Source organism: Dermacentor silvarum, unplaced genomic scaffold, assembly GCF_013339745.2.
Source record: "Dermacentor silvarum isolate Dsil-2018 unplaced genomic scaffold, BIME_Dsil_1.4 Seq998, whole genome shotgun sequence".
In the NCBI taxonomy this organism is placed as follows: domain Eukaryota; kingdom Metazoa; phylum Arthropoda; class Arachnida; order Ixodida; family Ixodidae; genus Dermacentor; species Dermacentor silvarum.
Window position 1 is genome coordinate 19210 of NW_023607077.1, and position 26243 is coordinate 45452.

Consider the following 26243-nt stretch of genomic DNA (forward strand, 5'->3'; position numbering starts at 1 on the left):
TAATGCGGGAATGGTGGGCCACTGGAAGAGCAAGCAGCGTAGTTGTGTATCGCCAAACGAGCGACACTAGTTGAAGCCCTAAAGTTTCGGCATGCGTACAGCAGCAGCTGTGATAAGCCTGTCAAGAGTTATTAACTCTCCTTAACGTTCAAAAATTATGGGGCTTATACGCGCCAAAACCACTATCTGCATTATGAGGCACGCCAAAGTGAGGGATTCCGGAATAATTTGGACCACCTGGGATTACTTACACTGTAAAAAATTTCCGTAATTTTACAGCGAAAACCTACGTAAAATTTACGCAGACCATTCCGTTTTATGAAAAACGGCGGGATCCTACGTAAAAAAGACGGACGTGAGCTCCGTTTATAAAAAAACGGCAGGATTCTACGTAAAAAAGACGGACGTGAGCTCCGTTTTTGAAATACGGAGAGCCGTCCGTAATTTCATGTGGAGGGCAACTGAACATGTCACGAGTGAAAAATGAACACGCAAAGAATATAACGAAAAGACACTGTCTACTCTAACTGCCAGTTACATATATCACCATAGATAACGCTGTTTGAACATTATGCGCGTGCAAGTATAGTAAACACACAAAAAGAAGCAGGTAGGGTTTGAGCGGTGGCGCTGCTTACCACACCTTCATCGCGCCTACACGCTGGGTTGCATTTCTCCGGCACAAACAACCGTACGAGTGGTCGCTAATGGCGGACGGTGGAGGTGGTGTTCCTGGCGCATTTGTGATTTCACTCTAAATAGGAAGGAATCGGCGCTGGATTGTTACACAGGTAAGTGATTTACGTGTCCTTTTTTCGTTATTGGTGCACGTTGCGCGTGCGAAATGCTCCGCGATGGCCGGTGATGGGCTCAATTGTGTTGTGTGAGCACGCTTTTAACGAGATTCCTTGGCCATGAGGATTGACAAAGCGACATTGCGAGTCTGTGATAAAGGGGTGTTGCATTTGTTGTGTTGAATGCATACTCACTACAGCTGAGACGCGTAGGCAATATTAGCGGCGTTGACGCCTCTAGCAGCTCCTTTTTCGTCTGTATGTGGCCGCTGGTTTACTGACGTTAGCATTCCAGTTTGTAGTGTGTTGTGCTGTGTGCTCGGCGTTCCAAAATTAAGTGAAGGCGTTAAACCTATTACTATCGCTTCCGACGCGGTGCAACGCTATGTTACCAATATTCGGTGACGCATTGAATCAAAGTGAAATTTTTAGCAATTATTATAAGCTTCGGACGCAGTGCCCTGGCTGGGCGTGCCTAATCGCAGTGTTCACACCCGGGATTGGAAGATTGGTCATGTATGAAGACCTCATAGAGCATGTTTGATGTGCATGCCCCTTCATTACAATGAAATGACGGTGGAGCGTGCTTATTGCCGTAACCTTGTGCCATCTGCAGTGTTACGTAACACGGCTGTCACACGGTGCCCTTTCGTTTGTAGTAGAGCCCGAGCACTCGTGCACGATCGCAATTGACAGTTGTCCGCGTGATACCCGTTAAGGTTCATTGCAAAGGAAACGGATTATTTTCTACGTGGCAATCTGTATTAGTTTTTTTTGACAGCTACCAGGCTGACGATTAACGTTCTGACGAAGTACGTGAGGATATCACGTATTCTGGGAGGGAGGATTGCCGCTTAATAATTCTGCATAACAATACTGCAATAATTCTAAAATGTGTGCATGTGTTGTAAGTTATGCAGGGCAAAATATTTTGTGAACTAATTTTTCGAATAGAAAGTGCTTTATAAATTTTTTTGCAAATAAGTTAAACGAGGCCATTAGCACTTTATAAAATACTGTGAGCTATCTCACAGCAATAACAGTAACTCAGTGACGAGCTTATATGCATAGTGTAATTCAGTGGCGCACCGACGGGGGGGTTTCGGGGGTTGTAACCCCCCCCCCCCTGAGGCCGACTTAACCCCCCCTATTTTGTTTAACCCCGTTTCTTTCCTTGCGCATTTGAGTACTGCAACTAATGGTATCTTCGACTGGTCGCATCCATCCCCCGAAGCAGAGTGATGCAGATCTGGCGTTCCCCGAACTCGGAGGTAGAGGACAAGCGCGCAAGCCGAATGTGTGACTCGCTCTCGGAGGAGGAAATGGCAGATGCGATACCACGTGACTAGTGCTAACGTCCGATGTTTCGCCTATCTAAAGATAAACTGGCGGATGCGCCGGTGGGACGACCATTCGTTGAGACGCCAGCATGCTGTGGCCTAGGTTGCCTAGGCTACAATGGAACGTCGCCAAGAACGGCGACGCTGTACTGTGATGATGTTTCTGGAAACGCTCTCATCTCGGCGACTGCTCCGACGACAGGTCTCGGAGTGTCTCAGAGCGCTCGACGCGGGAGGAGAGCGATCGAAAAGAACCAGCCGAACGCAAGGCACGCACCCTCTTTCAACCAGCCGAAGACAACGCCGCTCGAGAGAGCGCTCTAGAGCGCTCCGAGGTGACCAGTCGAAGATACCATAAGATATAAGACGCGTAATCGTCTGCACACTCACAAAAAGCGCATTTTTTGACAATTTCCCGTGAAGAAATGGAAATTAGTGCTATTTAGACGGTATTGGCAAACTGTCAACCCCCCCCTGGCAGAGATCCTGGGTACGCTACTGGTGTAATTGTATATAAAAATGTTTGTGCTTTGCTTTGGATGACCGGTCAGAAAGTAACTGATATCAGTATTTCATTTGCAGCTGTTGCACCAGTGAAGGATGTCTGTGTGCCGCCTTGCATTCAGTTTCTCAGCCATGGGGGCCTGCTTGCAACACCAGTGGAAAAGCAGTCTTGCATTGTGCTATTTGTTCTGGTAAGCTGGACCATTCTATCGTATATCAGTCATGCATATGCAGTCCTAATGGACATTGACTGCAAATGTTGTTGGAATGACAATGCCTATACAAGTATAATAATTGTTGCAGATGCATCCAAAAGATAAATGATGTTTTGTTTTTCCTGGGGCAACCAATTGGTTCAGCATGAGGACGTCGACTTAAAAGTGGTATTGTTTCAGACTTGTCTAGGATGCACATGAGTGGTGTTCAAAAAACACTAATAGCACCGGAATTCGGGATTTGAGGCAACAGATAAGTTAACACGCACCAATAAGTTAATTCTTTGTCCAGTTTGCCTCTATGAGTATGCAAAAACACCTGCATACTGACCTCTAACACTGTCACGCATGGGCCCCATGGTAACGAAGTGTAGCCACAGTTAAGCTCACTGTTAGCCATTGTTCAGCTTACTATAATAGGTGAAGATGCCTCGACGGATTTGCGTGTGACATTGGAAAGTATCATAACAAGGTAAAATATAGCCTGAGCACGCAGCTGTTTCACGTGGTCAGGTGACCAAAATATATGAATATTTTGAAGGGAATGAACAGCACTACTGCCAGAACAAAGTGAAGGCAACGGGCACAGCAACATATTCCCTTTATCCTGTCTATGGCACTATTCAGTTCCTTCCTAAATATGCACCAACCAGCCCAGTTCAGAACGCTCTCGCAGTTCTTCTGAATACCTCAATTTGTCTAGAATATTAAGTGATTACACACTAGCATATGTGGGGGCCAGTCTGCGAATTTTGTATGTTTTGAACATGTGCCATGAGGATTCTTCTTTGCTCAAAACTTGATATACAACTGCACAAAGCAGCATCGATAGCTATGTTGCTTCCCCATCTTGTATCGAGGGTGTGTGAGTGTTTCCTAAGATAGTCCTTGAGTTTTCGTCCTGTTTGTCCTACATAATTGCTGCTGCAGGGCAGTAGGATGTTGTAAACAGCACCAACTGCACTTCCTATGACCTCCAGCACATACTTCTTGATGCAAACTTCACGTCTTGGCCTGGTCCGGTTGAGATTTTTGTACCTGCCCAGTTTGTTTGGCCCTGAAAATAAAAATGTAGTTCCAACTGTCCCCAGCAATTTGCTTGAATTGACAGCTTCCTTTGTGTACATATTGTATAGCAGTGGTAGGCCTTGGCTTCCTTGAAGTACTCCGACTGGAGACTTCACCTATGTTCAGCTCCGTTAAATGCTTCTTGGCAACGCATGCCGAAAGGCAGTGCGAACACACTGTTAAAAGCAACCGTACTTGGGTCTGGAAGCTCCCCTCCACTTCGTGGTGGTGCCAAGAGTGCTCCCTTGTGTTCCTGTAGCAACAACACGCTTCAGTGTTCAAGTGCGATAATAGGAAAGGCCAAGACACTTTTGAGTGTGGGGCATAGATCCAGCACGATGCTCACCACAGAAAACTTTCACGCTAGATATTGAAGCTTGCTTTCCAGCAGTTTTACTTCCCTGAGCACACCTGGCACTGTGGAGGAGACATTAAAAAAATGGCTGAACTCCTTGAGTAGCCTTGCTTGGCAACTTCTCACAGACAAAAACACTGTCAGGTAACCGTAAAACACTAGCTATTGTGGGCACCAGTGTAGTAAAGTTATTTTGCTTCATTAGCAACTTTCTCCTCTGTATTAGGTGAAGTAAGGCTACTAAATGGGTAGAGTGATTTTCTTCCTGTCTTCTCTGCAGTGCTAGATGAGTCCACGTACGGGGAAAAACTACCACTAGACAGTGATCTTCCATTTCTGGACCGCAGGGTTTTCTTTAGTTAGTGTTATGTGTGCTGGAGCTATGCCCAATGTTTGGAGGAGGCTATTCTGCCTTCCGCGTCGGCACACTCTTTGGCTGTGAAGCTCATCACAGGAACACCAAAAGGTGTCCTCAAGAAATCGAGGCATCACCATGTGGAGGAGAGCTTCTGAACTCATGTCTAACATTTGCTTGCAGTGTGGTGGCCACTGTTATATCATATTCACAAGGTCAGTCATAGTCTCAAATAGACTGTTGGGAAAGCTGGAACTTTCCTTTTATTTTTCACGTCGAGCAATCGGGGTACATTGTGCGAAAAGTTGACTCGGACCGAGCCTTGACGCAAAGTGTAGCAAAAGGCAGAACAGCAGTTCATCAACTGTGCGGTTGTTTACATTATCCCGCTATCCTGCAGCTGCAACGACGCAGGACACACAGGCCTAGTATATATAGATGTTTGTCTGTAAACAAAATTCTTTGCCTGCATTCGTGTTGTCTAGCCTTCCCCTGTCTTTTCGTGCTGTCCCCAAGTTATCCCATAGGTACACTCTTGCATAACTTGCAATTATAAGATTCATGCTTGAGAATATAATCGGAAACTGTGCCATATGGATGACATTATTCATTACACGTGTTGGTGTTAAAGAAAGTAAGTGGCTGTGCAGTCTGGGTAGGGCTTCAGATCTGCTTGTTATAGCTATTCTTAAGTTGCTTCCAAAACTTGAGATACAACGATTCAAGCTATGTCTGTGAAAACACTGCATCATGTTACAAGGAAATGTTAGAACACTCATAGGAAATAGCTCGGTATTGCGAGAGGTTGTAGAAATTTGCTTTCTACAGCATTTTATAAAGATGTTTTTTAACTCCCGCATCTATCGTGTTGTCTCATCACAAAACTGTAAACAAATATGAGTATTATGCCTTGAGTTTTAGTAAAGATTACTCGAATATGATTAATCCTTTCAGACGCTATGCACGCAATTCAATACACCAAGATAGTGTCTTAATAGCAATAGCATTGATTAAAGTAAGGATATTTAAAATGTGTCCCGTACATCTTGAAACTCTTCTGATTGAAATAGTGCTGCAAGATTGAACTACACAGGCAAATTGTTTTAGTAAAGTAAGTATGAAGGTAGATGGTTGGGTTCTTTGCTTGGTATATGTCACTTCTTTCATCGTTTTTCACAGTGTGTTGCACCAGTCATAATTTTTGAGTGGCTGGATAGGTGCTGTTCAAGCCTGGTAGACATGAAATAGTTGATGTTTGCAAATCTCATGTACTTGCACTGAGTTTTTGCATGGAGTGCACATTCTATAAACTTGACAAACTCACTAAAGAACTGAAAACTCTTAATCTATTGTGCATCTGTAAGCATTTTATGAATCTGAAAATGTAAAAAATGCGGTGAAGCTAAGTTTTCAATCAACACAACTGATTGGCATGTGAAAGGGTTAAGGAAAGACGCTCCTTAAAACAATTTCTCGAAACATCGCAACATACCACCTGAGGGTCTCCCACCTTAACCTCTTACTACTGTTTTGCTAATCACAATATTGACTGAATGCAATATTTTTCTGACCAGTCTTTCGTGTAATGTAAAGAAAATTAACACGCCTAGTCTTACATGAAGATAAATTTGAAATCATTTATTTATTGCACTCACTTGGCAGCAGTTCGGAACTGTTCTTTATCAGTATAGTACTTGTGATTCACCTTTGTATTGCTGAGTACAGGTGGAGATATGGCTAGTTGTTTAATAAAAAGGATCCCTAATTTTCTACTTTCTGATTGTAGCTTAGACCGTCACTTGTACTTCACAACGAGGGGACTGCGGTAGCTAGGATATATAGTTTTCCTGAGAATTTTCATAGATGCAATTTTTATTCTGTCTACTAGCATGTTTGTATTACAGCATGAATTTCATAGATTAGAGGCTCCATGAAGGTGCATTCTGTCGTTGAATGTCTATGAGATGGTTAAGCAGGTTGACTGTATCTAGTTACAACTCCTCATGTTCTGTGGCAGTTACATTTGCGTGGTTTAGTGCTGTCAGTGTAAGCTTAACTTTTCTTTCCTTCTCCCAGGAAGGACACAAGCATTGAGGAGCCATTTGACCTGCCACTACACTGATATTTTATTTGGTAGGTTCTATTACAGGTTTTCTTTCATGTAGTAGTACCTGCTATAATTGTGTATGTGTTCAGACCCTTAGTCAGCAAGCTGTTAGACAACAGGTATTTACAAATGAAGAACTAACAAGATTTTCAAGGTCATTAGTGATACAATTGTTGCACACTGCTGAATTTCCCGCAAATTAAATTATGAGCCATCCAGCAACTGCTGCTCTCCTGCCTTAATGCACAAACCTTCAAATACTGTTACCCCTATCTCACAAGTGTACAGAAGGTGCAGATGACTGTTCACAGCGATAAGGTCATAATTTTTACTTACATGCAAAAGTGAGTCGAACGTCAGGTACACATTTGAACTTTTCCAAAACAAGTTCGTCATCATAGTGCACAAATGCACATGTAACTTACCGCAATAAAAATACACGGGCACAAGAAAGGGAGACAAAGACAAGCACTTCGTGACTCACAAGTGCGTGACATAAGTGTTCCGACCAATTATTATTCCCTAAATTTTCTTCTACTGATCCAGGACTCCTGTGACTACTTGCCTAAGGTAACATACACTGTTGCTTTCTTGCCCTAGAAAATATAACTAGTGCCTTCTTGCAGCCCTTTAAACTGGCAACATCTTCACCACCGGCAGTAGAGCATGTTCAGATAAATTCAACTAGACATGCCTGGTGACCACTTAATTTTGGTGAACAAATTTTATTTGGTGCCCGAGCCTGACGACAATGAAATCAATGGTATCTTCTATTTTGTTGTAGCGTAAGCTGAACGACAGGGACAACAGAAAAGCAAATACGACGCACAGCCAGCGTTAACGTTCAACAACAGATTCGTTTCCAGTTCTCGTCACTATATATACCCTCAAAACATCATACAAAACGTGTAAAAAATCGGTAAACATGAACTAAAAAAAACAGGAACCACACGCATGCAGTTTTTTAGGCACACAGATTGACAGACATATACATGTTTAACGCGAACAAAGATCGCATCATCTTTCACCTGCTTCTACTCATGATAACTGTTTTTTTAAATCTAGGTTTGCACTTGCATCTTTGGCAATGGAGGGCAAGAAAACCGTCAGCAGCCAGGTATTTAATTTGTTATTGTGTTCTCGTAGCCTGTCATTTATACATCTACCAGTTTAACCAATGTAGGACCATCTGCACTCAAAGGAATGTCGTATACAACACACGTGATGCAATCAATGAATTTGTTTTTATGTTCCTTTTCGCATGCAGTATCCGCAATTCTTTCTGGCCTTGTCTTCTTACACTGGCTCCCCAATTTATTAGGAGCTGGAAAAACAATGTTGATGTCACACCTTCCAGTAGTCTTTATTCTGTGGGAGAAACTACGTATAAAGGGGATGACAGCAACCTTTCTTTTCTTTATGTCGGTGTTTGTACCATCCACTTGTTCGGAACCTTTTTCCACTTGGCTTGGGTAACCAGCGCCGCTTAAATGTGATACTTGCCATCCGAAGCTATTGTGCATTAGGTGCTGGCATGGCTTCTACAGCGCTTCACTGAAACACACTTTCGTGATTCCCCTCTTCGCAAGTTTTGTATGCGTGGAATGAAATGGTAAAAGGGGCTTACTTGCCCTAGGTTCTTAACACCAGCAGGTTTTGTTATCGGTGAGCACAAAATTAATGTCAAGGAATCTAATCTTCCCGCAACATGGCTATCCTGCACTTAATGCACGATAGCTTCGAATGGCGAGTCTCACGTTTAAGCGGCTTTGGTTACCCGAGCCACGTGCTCGTGTCAGTCGCAGTAGGACTGCTTAAAAAGGCACAGCAAAAAGGTTCTGAGCAGGTATATCGTACAAGTACCGACATAAACAAAAAGATTGCTGCCATCCCCTACATACATAGTTTCTCCCACAGATTAAAGATTGCTGGAAGGAGTGACATCAATGTTGTTTTTTCGACGCCTAATAAATTTATGAGGAAGTCAAGGCCAGAAATAATTTGGGATACTGCATGCGAGAAGGAACATAAAAGCAAATTCATTGATTATATCGTGTGTGTTGTATACCGCATTCCTCTTGGGTGTGGAGGGTCCTACATTGGTCAAACTGGTAGATGTATAAATAACAGGCTATGAGAGCACAATAACAAATTAAATACCCTGGCTGCTGACAGTTTTCTTGTTCTTCATTGCCAAAGATGCAAGTGCAAACCTAGATTCAAAAAAGCAGTTATCATGAACAGAAGCAGGTGCAAGGTGATGCGCTTAACTATAGACACTAGAAACATATCAACATTTGGTGACGCATGCATCAGTAAGCCTTCAATTCCATTATCCTCGAAAGAGCTTGTACATCTTTGTTCGTGTTAAACGTGTACATGTCTCAATCTCTGTGGTTAAAAAAACTGCATGCGTGTGGTTCCAGGTTTTCTTTAGTTCATGTTTACCGAGCCTTTACACATATTATGTTGTATGACGTTTTGAGGGTATATATAGTGACGAGAACGGGAAATAAATCTGTTGTTGGAAGATAACACTGTGTGCATGCCAAATGTGCCTTTCTGTTGTACCTGTTGTTCAGCCTTGCGCTACAACAAAAGATGCCATACAAACAAGCCCCCATAGCTACCCTCATCGTTAGTTTCGCAAGAAAAAGAATTGTCTTTGAAAATACAATATAGAAGCATCTGTTCAATTGGAAGCATTTTTTTAATTTTGCTGAATCCGCATTTTGAATTATCCCAAAGAAAAAGTGTTGTGGCTATGGCTCTAAGAATATTTTGGCACAGACTGCAGGCAAATAGCATGAATTCCAACTAATTACCACGGAGTATCCCTGCTACGATATGAAGAAGTAAACCTTTGAAAACACAACGTTGCACATATGTGTGTTTTTATCTGCATCTATTAGCAGCACGGAATTTGGCCATCCTGCTGCCATTAAAGTCCCAGACATTTGGGGCAAATTGCTCTGCCCTCGTTGACTTTCAAAATCCACGAGAAGCGCTCATATTTGGGCATTGCTTTAGTTTCTGCTTTACTTTAAATTTCTTTAGGAGAGGCGGGATTCTTAAAAAATTCCTAAATTAAGCACGTCACGGAAGTAATGCTGTCTGGAAGGACATGTTGCATAATTTGTTTCGTTGTGGGGTTGCCAGTCATGGAATGGACAGAATAAACGGTGTACTGCATGTAGCTGCCACATATGGGGTCCATGTGTACTTGTTGCAGGTTCCTTTACGTCGCGAAAGTGCTACAGGTTGCTTCGAAAAGCACAGACTGACAAAACGGCAAATTTTTGGGTGAACACAGCGCATAATTATAACTTTTTAAGGAGATGGAGATAGTATGTTGACGCACTAACGAACATAACTTTCAATTATCATTGCTTAAGTAAAAAGTACATTGCACATTGCTATTTTCATGACAAAACAAACCAAATCTGAAAGAGGCTAAAAGGCGCGCATGTTGTGGTGCAAGGCATGCTTTCTTCATATTGTTACTAATTTATAAGCTTGTCATCTGGACAGTACCTATGGCTTGGTTGTTTTGCATCGGAATTGTACAACATGAGTGGTTTGAGCTCGTTTCAAGAGTGCTTCATTGTTTTTGGAAAACAGTGGAATCTGCAAGGTTTTCTGTTAGGGCAGTGAAGGTTGAAAGCCGTGGTCCGCAGTATGTGGTCATGGTAGCTCTACCTACATGCAGAAAATGTAATCTCTGAATGTCAATGTGCACGTGAGAGCTTTGCCTGTTCCAAGTGAGCCATCAAATGACTTGGGGAGGTTTCATCTGAAGCTTTTCATGTTATAAGGCTAGGAACATATACCAACAAGGCAGAGTATGACATTTTTTTTATGACCCATTTGTTTTGACCAGAGCACTGGTAATTATATTTGTGACTTGGAAATCATTTATTGTTGATGTATCTGACTAAAAACGGTGATGATGGTGGTACAGTAAACCTTGTTACAAGAGACACTCAAGAGACCTGGGAAACATGTCGCTTGTAACCAAGGTCTCTTGTAACCAAAAATTCTAAAAATACTGAGGAGTCGGACTAGACCACTTTATTATACATCAGCACCAAAGTGTGTTTAAACACATCTTTGATGCGAACAGAGCTGTCTCATGGAAACATGGCAATGGCTCCGGAGTATGACTACCGGCATACAAAGCGACCAGCACCGCAGACGTTGTGACGGAAATCCAACTCAATGGTACTCTGTCGCAGAGTCGGTGTGGGAGCGCGACAGCGATTATAGAAGCATAATCGCAGAAAATTCTGTGAAATTGGTAGTCTCAACCATGCGAGGAATGACAGCCGGCTGCGGAATGGAACAAAATCGAGCCAAGGGAATGAAAATTGCAGCACATACCGGTTAGTACGACGTTAGCCGCATTACGTGAGCGTGTCTGGGTTGTGTCTCTTATAAATAGTGAAGAATTTGCTCTAGGGACATAAAAAAAGTTATCCTTAGTAACCGAGTGTCTCTTGTAACCATGTCTCTTGTATGCAATGTTGTTAACATGGCGAACATAGGAAAACCAACCAAACCATTTTCAAATGTCTCTCATAACCGAGTGTCTCTTGTAACAGTGTCTCTTGTAACGAGATTTTACTAATAAAGAGTCTTAATTGATTGGTGTTCTTTTCCCTTTTCAGGCAAAGCAGGAGGCATGTGCAAGCAACTAGTCATTCCGATTCTCAACCAATCCTTCTTCTAGTCAGGCCATTTCTAGTGTCTTATCTTGCAAGTTCTTTTTTTCAGTAAAGCACAATAAACATGCAGTTTCGTTCAGATTCAGGTGGCTTGTTGCTTTTTGGGCACGAATTTGTATGTATGCTTTGTACACGTCATGTACAGAACTCAAATGCAACATGGCAACACTGACACGAAAATGACGCGGTGTAAAAGACAGTTACCCAAGGAGGAAACGTGCACACACAGCATGTTGAGCGTGGTGTATGTCCGCTTATGTGCATTGATTTCTGCCCCATTTCAAGCTATATCTGATGCGAGTTAGCCATGTTGTTATGTACAACTTGGTATAACTTATTTCAATGAAACAAACAATTTTCTCATTGTCTGGACATATGCACCCGCATCATCATTTACAAAACAAATTTTCAGCTGTTGATACGAAGCAAGATAAAGCTGAACAAGTTCGTACGGATTCATGGTGCCAGGAACGCAAGCATAGAAAACATGGACACAAGAAGAACAAAAAAAAGGTGCTTCTGTCTTCCTTTTTGTTCTTTTTGTGTGTTTTATGTGCATACCTTTCCTCGCCACGGTCTGTCCGTTTTTAATTAGGAAAGTACGGGGCTCAATTTACAGAATTTCCGTTCTACGGAGCTCACCGTTTTGTATTTGGAAAATACAGACAATTCTGTGATCACAACTACGGAAATCACCATTTTCCATTCGACGGAAATCACCGTTTTCCATTCAACAGAACTCTCCGTTTTCCATTTGACGGAACTCTCCGTTTTTCATTTGACGGAACTCTCCGTTTTTCATTCGACGGAAAAATTTTTACAGACTGTCCGTTTTACGGAAACTCCGTTTTTCATTTACGGAAAGTGTCCGGCAACTTTTTACCTTCAACTTTCACCGTAAACTGAAGCAATTTTTTTTTACAGTGTACCCGGTTCTTGGCTAATCCCCCGGTGTGGGAACGTGCCAGTATGTCCGAAGGACTCACATCTACATCTAGGTCACGGGAATGGACAAGCGGCTTTACTATAGGGCCTTGCTAAACACGCATGCCTTCCGTAAAAGTGTTTCGTGGTACTAAAATGTTAACAAGAAAACTTATTGTCATGTATCAAGCTCCTGGATATGAACCCATGCGTCACGAGTTATCGTCGTTTTAAGAAATAGAGGGCGGGGGGAATCGCCGTTCCCTTTCACATTGATGACGACTGTACCTACGCATCCTCTCCTTTCGTTCTGCTAATAATAATTCATTCCTACGCTAAAAATATTAAATAAGAGACGAAAAATATCTAGTAATCATAAAAATTCAAGACGACGGAGAAAACTCTCATCGGAGGGCTTTTTCTTTAGAAAACCGAAAGATTTTCCACGCAACCCGAGGCAGAGACAACAGGGCGGTGATGGCTGTACCCGAAGACAAAAAAAGAAAAAAAAAGAATGAACAAATAAAAAAAAAACGCACCCGTTTTCTCTGCAAACAATCGCCGGCTTTCGTCGACAAGTGGGCGAAGGAGTGAAAGAGAGAGGGGGAGGAGTGCTCTCCAAGGAACGACGTCATCGCCCGCTGCGAGGAGACAGAGCTGTCAGTCGCATGCGGACGCCCAGCCATTGTCGTCGCTCGATTCGTTTATTTTTTCTTTGTGCTTTTATTATTGCTATTGCTTTTCTTTTACGGCGTAGCCGACAGTCGCTGGTACGAGAGAGAGGGCTGCTGCTTCAAGCTGCGTGGAGAGATCGACGCCGAAGCATTCTTCCAAGCACAGCGTCGTCCGCGTTGTGTGCGCGGAAAACAACGGATCCTCAGCTAGCTTCGCGGGGAAGGGGACAGTCTCCCGCTCCCGCCTCCCACATCCAGCTCTTCACGTTAGAGCAGTGCAGGGGATGGGGTTCCTTGAGGGGGGAGGGTATGTCTCGCCCCGTGCCTATAGCCAGCTAGCTAGATAGCTAGCTAGCTAGCCAGCGGGCTATTCGTCAACGTTGACGGCAGAGAAAAACAATTATCCCGGTGGCGGACACCGCTGACGACGCCCCGGGGTTCGGTGCCGAACGAGCGTGCGTGCGTGCGTGCGCGCATGCGTTCGTTAGGAGCGCTCTGCGGCGCTTTTGTGTTGTCAGTGTGCGGCTCGCTGGCGCTGTAGCGCACTGTCTCTTGGAAGAGAGAGAGAGAGATTGACTACGGGCGAGGGGGATGAGGGGAGGAAAGGGGGGTGGCGAAGGTGTTTGGGGACACAAAGGCGTTTCCCCCTGCGGGGGTCCATTAGCGGCCTACCACGGGCTTGACGCGCCCGCTGAGACGCCAATGGTCCGGATTACGAGCGCGCTCTGCCGCTACTCACTCTTGTTTTTGGCCTCCCCGCTTTCTTTTTTTTTTTTTCCCGTCGCTTCCTTTTGTGTTCGTTCATTCTCGTTCTTTGTTTGCCCCTTTCTGTCCTTTTTTTTGTCATCTGGTCTATTTGGCCGTCGCAGACGTCCGCGACAGTCGCCCCTCCATCAAGCAGCCCTCGAGGCGAATGGAGCGCGTAGCTGCGACGTCTTTATCTTACGTCGCTCATCGCGCGTGCAGCGTCGATCCTCGCCAGAGCCGCGCGATTCGCTTCTATATACCTTTCGAGTGCGATGGGAAGCTTATGGTAGTATGGAGCGGGATACAAAAGGCAAGCGCGCTTGAAAGAGCCGTGTACGCCACTGCTCGATCTGCATTCAGTTCGACTTGCGATGACCGAAGCGCGCGCAGCAGCGAGGCCCGACTCACAGGGGCGGAGGTCTTCTCCCGTATGTCGTGATGGTCTCTCAAGCGTTTAATTAGTCGCTTATTGATAACGATCGTTCACTTGTAATTTTACAGTAATCATTTTCTCGCGTGATAGGTCGTTCCAGACAGCGGGACGACCGACTTCTAGTAGTTTGAATGACGTGAAATAAATGTTAGAAAACAATAGCACTTGATATTATTATTAGTAGTCTAATAACAATAGTAGTGGTAGTAGTAGTAGTAGTAGTATTCAATCGTGCGTTCCTTGGTTCATTTTCGGCCCTATCATGAACGTCGTCGCACGCTCCACGTTGGAGTATATATACTATCGTCGCGACACGACGTTGTCCGCTGCGGCGCGGCGACTGCGTCGTTTACATATGCGCGACTGGCGCGGAGGAGGAGGCGGCCTCCGCCATTACGGTTGTCTTCCTTCCCGCTTTCCCTTCCCTCCCGCCGTAACTACCGTTTCCCTCGCCGTATAACCCTTTCCTCCCGCTATATAACCCCTGTCCTTGTCCCTTTATTTTATTTTTTTCCATGACACGCAGCTATAGCGCTTGCACTCCGCGCAGGATTTGGGCCGCTGTTCTCTCTGGCCGATTTGCATCCCCAATGAATCCGGTTGAGAACGATCTCCCCCTCGTCGCGCGCTTGCATATTCGCTTACCAGGCGAAGCAAAGTGGCCGTAGCGCCCGTTTTGGATGTCGCTGCTAGTGTGGGAAGAACAGCTTGGGAGGACATCCTCTTCGCTTGTGCATCGCTTCCAGCGAGCGGCGGACGACCTGCATAAAACGACGCTGTTCGTCTCCCTATACGTAATGTCTTTCCTTTTTTTTTTTTTTCTTAATCGTTGTTTCGTCGCATTTCGCTATATATACTGGGGCCGTATCGTTGGTCTCTCGTGTAAGACGGCGTGTAGTTGCTTGGGTCTTGTTCAAAACTATCGTGTGTCGCCGCGCCTTCATCTTTATCTTCTTTCCTTCATTTTCGATCGCGGTCGGGCTGAATGAATGGCCGTCGTGTTCTTAGTGTCTCTTTCGCTGCTTCCTCTAAACCCCTAACGAGACTTGCGTCTGCTTAATAAATAGCGGCGATGTTTCACGTAGTAGACGGTGCGTGACAGCATGCAGTTTTCGGGGATCGCATGATGCGGCGTGCGTTGTGGAAATGCGTTCGGGGGCGTTGCGAAACGACGCGTTCTCTCGGTAACACATGTTTCGTCGGTAAGATGGGATTGACGCGTTACATGCGCCGTGCGCGCGCATTTGCGTATGGGAACGAATTTGCGTCGAACGCATTTGCGTTGGACGAGGCATAGTACCTCGCAATCGAGCGTGCGGGAAATATAGTGTATACTGTGAAATGTTCAGCGCGCTGAGCCGTGCAGGATGTTTCTTTCCTTCGACCGAGCTCGCATTCACGTACAATTGAGTCGCAGTCGCGCACCGTTGAAAGTGCTGGGAGCCATTTGATGCATTGGCAGGCGGCTAATAAAATCGAGGTGAGAGCGTATGGAGAGGAATTCTAAAGTACATTCGACGCTTTGAAAGGCTATTGATAATTGTGCAACACTATATCAGATGGCCAGCGAAAGATGTCTAGACGTCCACGAAGCTTTTCGGGAGAGAGAAAGGAGTTACCCCTGCAGGCTGTCAATAAGTAGATCTGCTAACAAATGGAGATGACAGGAATTCCAAAAGCGATTTGGTGTTTTGAAAAGCTCTTAATAGCGGTGCATATAGCAGACGCCCAGACCTTTTCGACAAAAAAATTATGCGTCGACGAAAATTCGCCCAGCAGTACCAAGTTACGATTCACTCAGACGAATCGCATTGTCCTAGTTATATTTTAACCCATTTGTGTTCCAACTGCGTTACAAGGAATATTCGTGACTGTCAGATTATGTTGGAAGAGAATACATTTTTCTCGATGAACTGCTTAAAGTCGTGGAATATTAGGAAGAACTTGCCATTTCCCTCCTGTTTGGTATACAGTTGAGCCATATATGTGCCAATGGCTAATTACATATCTGTTTGCACTAACGGGTTTACCTTATAATTTCTCATCTTCTAGACTCCACTGCCACGGTGGCTCTTCTTTAGCTCTGTCAATACTGCATGGCACCTATCAGGAAGCTTGGAGGCGTGGCGTGTCAGTTGCCACGGTAACGGCCGTCTGTGCATGAGCTTGCGCCTTCGCTTGAGCGCTGTTTCCCTGCGTTCCACACGTTGTCTATCATAGCCACGTGAACTGCCCAATGCAGGTCGCCGGCTGTTGAAAAGGTTCACGATCGAGGCAGTTTCATATGCCCCAATTTTGTGGAAGTTGGCGGCAGGCAGTGATTATAGGTATCGTGAGCTAGTATATGATATATATATATATATATATATATATATATATATATATATATATCTTGAGTGCCTACAGCTGCCAACCTACTGTATACGTGCTAGATGAGGACCGGTAATGAGAGGTTGCTATCTGACAGGGCTAACGTCAGGGGCTGGACAGCTGGCGTGAATACACTTTGAAATTTGCAAAGGCAGAACGAAGGAAGCCGAGCGCCACGCAACGAGTGGTTGGAAGAACAATGATAACTCTAACGTTAGTAGAAATACAGTAGCGTTTATTGCGGATAAAACGCGAGTTAATGATTTTCTTTTTGAACGATAGAAAGCAGTATGTAAAGCAATGTTGATTACGTCATGCAAGGCGCATATTGCTGTAACAGAATGTGGGATGCCAAGGAAGAGAGGAAGTGCAGTTGAGCGCAGTAATGAATGGGATGGATTTACGAGATTAGAAAAGTAACCGGTGTAGAATTCCGTCGGCGGGCGGTGGACAAAGGTAATCGGAGATCTCTGGAGCAGAAAGCCTGCTGTGAATTATTTGGACTAGTGATGATGCCCACATCCTAGAAGCGGCACCGTCTGCAGTGATTCTCTAAGGTAGAGCACGGGCTTGACCTCGGCAACTGAGATACAACTGTTCCTTATGCCTTTCTTTCCTTCTTTCTTTCTTTCATTCTTTCTTTCTTTCTTTGCCGCCAGCAGCTGTTCAGCAACTGCGCAGTTTAAGCTTTTGTTGCAGCGCACTCGATCGCTACTGTTCAGAACGTCTGGAAAAGTACAATAGTCAGCGCGCTTAAAGCGCTTCGTGTGTTCTTACGGTAAGGGCTGGGCAAAAAAAAAGTTTCTTTTTTTTTTTTTTTGCCGGGATAAATTCTGCGCGAGGAATTGCGTCCGAGGAAGTCTATTTAGCTACTGCTCAAATAGTAGGAGCAACATTTTTATTAAACGGACATTATATTTAAACCGTCCTCCTCGTGTAAGCGCAAGAAATACTGTCAGCTCTGTGACGAAGCGGTAATTAAGCCGTGTCACGCCTCATACTGTTTGCTCACTCACGGAGATGTGGTGGAGGAGCAATATGGCGTCTATTTGCTTCGAAGCCAATCCCTCTTGTTGTTGTTTTCAGTGACCTTATATATATATATATATATATATATATATATATATATATATATATATATATATATATATATATATACTTCTGATGTAAGGCGAACCACAGGCATGTCGCTGTGGTGTAACCACTACGTTCCTAGATTTGCTTCTCTCGCAAACTATAGCCTTTCTGACCTCGGTTTTCTTGGCTCGACGCTGTAGTCTTTGCACCTGACATTCGTTGCCTGCTTGAAGCGGCCGTGTTGCAATAATTTTCATAGGCAGGACCTCTGCCAGCGAGAAGCTGCGTGGCTGGCTTTTAGGGCCAAGGCTTTTCCGCTCTTCGGTGCAACTCAGCGTCACGTGTTTATCCTTGGTGTTGCTTTGCACGCAAAACACGCGCTCCGGGTTCATTAGACAGTGCAATCACGCCCTCCGCTCTTTGTGAATGTCTAGCGCGCTGGTACAAAGAGGACGGCGTGTTGTAACTATACTTAACGTAGGTATACAACTCGTACATTTTCGACACGTCGTCTGCTGCCGTTTTTCTGCGACGTCTGTTGCAGAGTCACGTTTGTATACCGTCGGTTGGGATTGTGTAAACGCGCTGCGTCCCGCGTTTTCTAGTTCCTCGCCGCCTTTCGCCGCTCCGTGCGGCCTTTCGTTTGTCTTGCAATTTCAGTCGCGTAAAGGAGGAGCTTTAGGCGAGTGCTTAACAGAACTCCGAATCCCAGGATATCGTGTTAGTGAACAGGCGTCCTTGTTTCTGGTCTACAAAATTATCGCGACGCTTGACACTAGCAGGACACTATATACATATGACACCGGCACAGCGAGCTTTTGACATAAAGCTCTTGTTTCAGTGAAATCGTAAACATTTCAGGCCCTACAGTTCCCGTCTACACGGTACGTCTAGCCACGTTCGGCCGGTAACGGATACGGGCCGCGAAATACAGGGACTACTTCCTGTCGCGGACTTGGACGGGAAGAGTTAAGGCGAAACACTGCACGCTACTTCCCGCGCTGCGCGCGCAGTCGGGAACCCGGACTGGACCGGGTCTGAAGCCGGAGTCGACTAGCAGAGAGCGAGAGCACCGAGCCGAGCGCGAAGCGGCTGGGGAAGGAAGGTCTCCGGTCTCCGCGCTCGATCGATGCGGGTCGCGCTCGGGGCTGAAGACTCTGCTGCGGGCCGGGACGCCCGCGTAAATAACGGCCCGTCCTCGCACGCTCGCATACGACTCGTCAGGTCCGCTTGTCTTGTAATGACTCGCTCCGCTGCTTCTCTGCCGCCGAGCGGCTGTGCGCGCTCTCGCCCCACATGGAGCGTATTCGGCGCCGCTCTCTGCTTTTTTTTTTTTTTTTTCCCTGCCGTCTTCTGCCGCGCCACAACCGCCCGCGCGCTGCGTTTTTCCTCCCTTCCACGCACGCCGCCATGTTTGTGTTGCTCTGGTGGGCCCCGCTCTTATTCTCCCCCCTAACCGTAGTTTTCTTTCCCTGTGGCCTTTCTTCCTGGCTATATAGGCGACGTATAGATCAACTCGCGGCTCTATCGAGCGAAGCTGACTCTGTCGTCTGCTTTGGCCGTTTTCTGTTTTCCGTCTGCTCTTTTCTGTTCGTTTTTCTCCCAACCGACGTCGTCTGCTACATGACGACGCTCGGCGCAGTTTCGCCTCCCGTCTCTGAGCTCTTTGTGTGATTGAGCCTCGTCGCTTGCGTCGTTTTTATGCGTTTCTACACCATCGTTAGTTCCGCGAGGCGGTTTTCTAAGCCTTGCGTTTCTTGCATTCAGAGCGACAAGACGCGGAAGTTTTGTAGACGTGCCGGTATCTGCAGGCATGTGTGGTAGTTGCTGTTTTGTACCTGAATTGTGGCTGTACGATGCAGACATTAACATGCATATAGGCATGTGGCTTCTTTTTCGTAATGTTTCCTGGTGATGCCGTCTATTCAGTCGTAGGCTGCATGCCGTTATTCAGTCTTAGCCTACGTTCACACTATGTGTAGAAGCGGGCGAAACCCAAAGAAATTCCAAGAAATCCGCCCGTTTTTCCTTTAAATGGGCGGCAAACTCGCTCTCGGACCGTTTTTTTTTTTTTTTTTTTTTTTTTTTTTTTTTTTTTTTTTGAGGGGGGGCATGGCGAAAGCGTTTCCGCATCGCCGGAAGCTGCACTGGCATGTACATTGAACATGGCGCCCAAACAAGCACTACGAAACGTATGCGAAGTGTCAGTGGTGATTCTAATCGAAGCGATAAAATATTCCCCGTGCTGTACGATAACACTGACAGACTCTACAAGGACACCTTCAACATGAGCGAAATTTAGGCGAAGATTGCCGAAGAGCCGGGGGTAAGCAGAAGTTGCGGCAATAAGCGTTGCCGTGTCAGAACTTCTCACGCTTTCGCAGAAACCGGTCGAATCTATCACTGCTGCCGTCGGGACGTGCCCCTTTCTTCTGCTGCTCCTTGCGTATCTCTGAAAATAACGGGTGAAGTAGATTAAAGCTATTTGAATTCTATGTTCATCGTTACATTCAGTGCATGTGAAGTTGCACGCAACCACTCCTTTTGATGACCAATGGATCAATGAATGAACATGTTGCGTGAAAAGGCGTGGCTACTAGCGCCACTACGCGGACAAGTGTGCAGAGTAAAGACAACTTGCTGCATGCAGGCGAGAGCCGAATCAACATCTTCAGCGTTATGCGTGCGGTTTTTCTCTGCTATTGAGCTTCGGCGGGGCTGTAGCCGCGCGCGCTTTATTTGATATTTGTGATTATATGTGCTGTATATCTAGCGGTGGGAGTGTTGGCAAAACGTGGCTCACTGCCCTGGGTGCGGGCGCGGGGCATCCTGTCAACCGCAGGCTTCCCGTGTAGTATATGAACGGTAGGAAATTAGCGTTCGGTGCACTTCTGACCTTCACAGCAGCTTGACTGAATGCCGCAAGCATTGATGTTCAAGTGTCGTGCGTTCGCCTGTAATCGCGTACTTCTGAATGGAATCACTTAGCTGCGCTTTGCAAACTCACGATATCATACAGAATTGTCACCGCCGTACCTTAAAAATCGGTTTTCAATAAAGCTTCGAGTTCTCTTCTTTCTGTTCTTTTTTTTTTTTTTTTTCTCCTGTGTTATCGGTCGTGCTCCTTCGCCCTCTGTCTCAGTTCTCGCCTTCGGGCGCAAAAGCTTTTCCAACCTGCGTACAGCTCAACAAGCGTCTCGCTACCGCCTCCGGGCCCACGGCTTGTAACGGCGCGCGCACGCACAGAGCGCAGCAATGAATATTTATTTATTCAGCGCCCCGGCGCTGGATCCTGGCGCGCCTATATAGTAGCTTTCAGCGTCGAAAGATTTAAGCGGCTCAGCCTCATTTTCGCGCCCAGAAAGCTGAACAAATTTCGTCTGCAGTAGCTATATGTGCGCGTATCTTTTGTCTCTTCAGCGGCATGGTCTCCTCCTCCCCCCTCCCCCCCCCCTCCTGCCTCGGCGTCCTCTCTCCAGTTTTCTGACCGAGCCACGCGCCGTCCCATTCTATAAATTTTCCGCGCTTCATCCTCCTCATGCATTAGTTATCAGGGCACGGGTTTGGAGAGAGAGCGAAGAGTAGGGTGTCACTGCTGAGCTGTATAACGCACGTCCGAGCGCGCTGTGTATTACAGCTCCGCGGCAGCGTTTGCGCGTTGGGCCCGACTCCGGTCTATACCAAGTTCGTTCGACTTTGTTTCTCGGCACCCTCGTTTTACCTCGGTTCTGCACCCTCCCCCCTCTCTCTCTTCCACGCGCACGTACACACACTCTCTGGGGCACGTGAGCATGCGTGATGCGAGGTGCTTTGCCGCCGCTTGCCCGGGCTACCGCCGAGAATCGGCCCGTGCGTGCGAGAAGCTTTTGCGGGGGTCGTTTGTTGCCGGCTCCCTTGAACGGAGCGATCCATGCGCGTGGGAGGAGGAGAGGCGAGTGGTTTACGCCTCTGGCGACCCGAGCCTATTAGCCTTAATGGACCCGGGCGTCGGAACTCCCTATAGCCTAGCCCCGTCCACGGCGTTTTTTCCCGCGTGCGCTGAACTGCCTCGGCTCCTCGCGCCCGACTGACTGGCGTGCTGCTGGTTTAGGCGCACGCTTATATGCGGTGGAGGGGTTGGGCGAAGAGTGTGCAACCGTGTTTGGGGAGGCCTTCTTCTCCCTCGACCACCTTGATTCCCTACCGGATTGCCCACCTCCTTCTTATTCCCCTTGGCTGCGCAGTTGTTTCTCTCTTTCCCTGCCGTCCCTTCTTTCCTTTCGATCACGCCTCGGCTAATCCGCTGGTCATTAGCCCGCCGCTGGCCTTCCGGCGGCGCGGTTGCCTCATCGGCGAACCCCCCTCTTCCCTTGTTCTCTGGGCGTCCGCCATTTTCGCTTCTGTTTTGCGCAGTCGTCTGCAAAGAGTCTGGCAGGCGACTGCCGCCTCGGAGATAACTGGCGCGCGGAGGCGACAGTTGTGTCCCCAGTCGCCGTCTGCCTGTTTTCCTAGGCCTTCTTTCTTTCGGGCTAACTCGGCTCACGCACACCTGCAGGCCGTGCAAGGTTGCGTTCCTGTGCTTACTGCGACCCGCACGCTTTGCGTTCCTTAACGACCTTCCAGGCTGGGGGGAAGGCGTGCGTTGCCGCCATTAAAGATGCAGCAACGCCGCCAGACGGTGCGCTCCGCTTCCTCTCCCCCTGCCTGCAGTCTGTCCACTGTCTGAAAGGTTCACGCGTTGCGTCGTCTGCTGGCAATTAGGGGATCGTCTGCACAGGTGCCGTTGCGCTGCCAATTTGTTGCCTATTATCGCGCCTGCCGGTCAGGTTCGCGGTCGTGCAAAAAAAAAAAAAAAAAACAAAAAAAAACAAAAAAAGGACATCGAACGAAGTCTGTTTCCCGGCATGTGGCTGTTTACTTACGCATTACGCCTGACTTGCACAGTACGTTGGCCAGTGGCTCAGACGTGCGCGCATGGAAAGCAAGGAGGCATTGGCTTACAATTCTTCACTAGTTGATTGCTTGTGAATTTCATTGATTGCGTGAACTTTATCGTCACCGCTTCGCTGCACCGGCTGTGTGTCGCGTGTCGAAATTCGCAAATAGGATAGTAGTGCGCTTCGAGTGCATTCATTGCTTGCAATGCGGAGTCCCTGGGAGTTGGTCTTTCCCCTCTGCCTTAGGTCGTTTCGCTCTTTTTTTGTGCGTGGTTAAAGAACGCGACGTCTCTCGAGACGGGCTTGCGCCTACTTTGCTTAAGGCCGAAGCTCCTGATTGACTTATTTATGGTCGCTGATTTTCCTTACCTTGTCCCATCTCGATTTCACATACCTGCGCGTGCGCACACAAACCACTCGTTCACTCTCACTCACTCACTCACTCACTCACTCTCACTCACTCACTCACTCACTCACTCACTCACTCACTCACTCACTCACTCACTCACTCACTCACTCTTGCTGTCAATGTTTGGATGTGCCAGTAGTAGCTTTTGTGCCATTAAACACCATAAATCATCATCATTATCATGGAGACCCGCATCCAATAGCGCGACCACCGCGACCCGATTCAGTTATAGATTTGAACTTGTCGCATACAGTCAAGCTCCCAAAAGATTCTAAGCGTTCCCCTTTCGCTCTAATGTAATGAGGTCAACAGGAAACAGCAACAAGAAAAATCACGACTTCTTCGCGTCACTGCGCGCGCTTATCCACAAATCATTGTTCCGCGGCGCTGACTCACCGCTTGTCCATTTTCCGACGCGCGTCGGTTGTCATCTCGGCCTTCAATCTCTGCGAGCATTGCGTCGCCGAAATTTGGGCTCTCTCGGCGCTTGCGAAACGTTTTTCGGCTTAAAGACAACGAGGGCGTGTAACTATAGCGAACGCTGCACGTGGAAATGGTGGCGGCCGCTCGCGCGCGTCATTTTGTGGCAATTGCGTGGTCGTGCGCTGTGGCAACTCGTACGAAGGGGACCGTGACGTATACGATAAGCGGTCGTGTCGCCGCCTTGCAACGCTTTGGGTAATTCTTTCCTCGGCGAACCGTTGCCGTTTCTGGACATCATGATGCACTCGCGTCCAGATCATATCTGTTCAGGTCAAGTGGATCGAGTCAACTTTACTTCTCCAACAGGAACGCTGGACAATTTTCAGGGAGAAAAAGCTGCTCTGTAGAATATTTCACGGAACCGTTAAGGGGCCGCCATCTTGTTCTGTTAACGCTGCTGTTTTCCGCCTCTAACTCGTTTAGCGACTCGTGACCGTCTTACATGACTTCACTTCTCATAGAACTTCGAAATTGTTTGTGTAACAGCCCAAGATGGCGGCGCCCATGTATCGAATATAACATCGTCTATAGACAGCTTGACGCAGCCTCAGTCGTGTCTGATTGTCGTGTTTTGACTGTGCGTTTCTCATGCAGGCGTGCTCTTAAATTGCGAATGCGTTTGTTGTTTCAAGCAATCCCTGGCTAGCTGCGCTCGTCGACCCGGGCTGCAGCGGCGCCTTTTGTCGAGCTCGCATCGACGAGGCACGTGGCGTTTGCATATTGCATGTCGCTCGCTGCGGCATTCCGAAGAAGCTCGCTCGGCGCTGCTGCCGATCCGGTCGGCGTCTGTTTAAATATCGAATGCTCGGCATGCGACGCCGGGCATGAATAATTATCGCATTTAATAACTTGCCGAGAGAGAGAGAGGCTTTCCTGGGGAGCTCGATGTATATGTGCGCGTCGATGTTTCGCGAAGCCCGGCAATCGAAGGCGCGCTCCTCCCTGATTCATATACGCGGAGTCGTCCGCTGGGACCGTATGCTGTTTAATATTCATGCTGAAACGCGTGGGACTCCGGGATGGCCGCTTCGACGCGTGCGACTGCGTGAACTCGAGCCGGTGTTCTTATTGCATGGTGTTCGCGTGGACGAGGAGTGAATATGTGTGCCGTCGCCGGCTTCTGCAAAAAGTTTGCGTCCAATGTGCGGATTTATTTAAGGGTGTCTCATTGTGACGTGCTCTAAACTAATTCAACCCTTTTCTTCCCTTCCTCCTCTCTGTTTCTCTCTCCCCCGTATCAGGAATGGCAGCAGCGGATGTCCCTAAGCGAAAGAGATGTCACAGATATCTTGAGGGCGGCCTTATCGAGAACCCGTAAGACCAGCAGTAGCTACTGTAGTTTAAAATTCAGGTCACGTAAATCGTATACTCGGTATTACAAACCGGCACAGAGGCAATCACTCGAAAGGCAAATGAAATGGGTACACCAACCAAAAAAAAAAAAAAGAGTATTTATGCCTATGGTGACGCTCAGAATAATTGTATGCGGTCTGGGAAGCCATAAGTATAACATATAAGTATATGTGCACCACCGATTGAGTTACCAGAAACGTGTGTGTGTCTTCTCCCTGAGCAAATCTGTGTTTGCGGTAGCACTATGGCCCATTCGGTATTCTGGAGACGTAGCCTGAAGATACAGTGGTTTGACTGGATCACGTTATCAACCATGCGGCAGCAATGCATGCATGTATGTCCCCTAGTGCCTCCCTCGTTTATTCACGCTGAGATTTTTGCCGCGCGGTGTAGCGCAGCTCGGTTCAAACTCGACATCTCGTCAGCGTTCCTCCTCAAGTACCCCATCAACTGGACGAGGAATGTTCTTCGCCCTAGTGTAGCATCACTAATTGGCGCGCAAACCTTACCCCCGACAGCTCGCTCGCGCAGCCTCTCTCACTCCAACTCGCAGCTGGGAAAGAAATAAAAAATAAATAAAAAGCAAGCCTGCATAGGCCGGTAAAAAGAAGGAAACTGTATCCGCTCTTTCCCTACCCTCCTCACCTGCATCTGTGTACTCCCTTTTTTCCCCTCCGTTTTTTTCTTCTCCCCTTTATGCATCTATTCAACGATGATCGTCGCCGCTTTGTTTCGTTCTGTGGCGGTCCCGTCTTCCCACCATGCAAGTGTGTATGCCGTGTCCCCTGCTCGAGGCGCTGGAACCCAGCGCTCGACTGATGCTAGCTCTGTCTGCCCTGTGCCTCCTGGCTTTGTTTGCGCACCACTTACGCGCACGACTATACCTGTAACGCGCCACGTGGGGTTTCTCGGTTTCTTTCCTCGTTCGTCGACTCTCTTACTTTCAGTGGCATTTTAAGTGGTATCGGAATCTTGGTTCGAACTAGGTGGTGTGTGTCGACGGAAGTACTACACGGCACAATAAAGACAGAAATAAAGGCACAAATAAAGGAGTTGCAGCAGCAACTCGTCGCGTACAGTGAAATTTTTACACCCTTCAAGATGAGGGTGTTAGCCATGGAACAGCACCCTCTAGGGTGTACAAAAGCACCTTCGTGGCTAGCATATTCACCCTTGAGGGTACTAGGAATTTTTCCCGGTTGTACGTGTCTTAATTTCGCACGTTTTTTGTAGCTCATTCTCGTGTGTGCCTGCTTTGCGTCGTCAAGCGTCTGGTCGCTATTGTGCGCCTCGCGTTGTTTGTGCCCGCTTATACCTACGCGCGGTCGTCGTGGAGGGAGAGCGACATTAGAGAAATAAAACAAACACGTTGCAGCCAACGGTAGGCAGTCCGCT

At 47.0% G+C, this 26243-nt stretch overlaps 1 long non-coding RNA gene across 1 annotated transcript; it reads left to right on the top strand.

Moving 5' to 3' along the window:
- Positions 1–297: 297 nt before the first annotated feature.
- Positions 298–12249, top strand: LOC125942067 (uncharacterized). The gene is made up of 4 exons (XR_007464765.1): positions 298–791; positions 2717–2829; positions 6708–6764; positions 11406–12249. It is a non-coding gene; the product is annotated as an uncharacterized LOC125942067 (long non-coding RNA).
- Positions 12250–26243: the final 13994 nt, after the last annotated feature.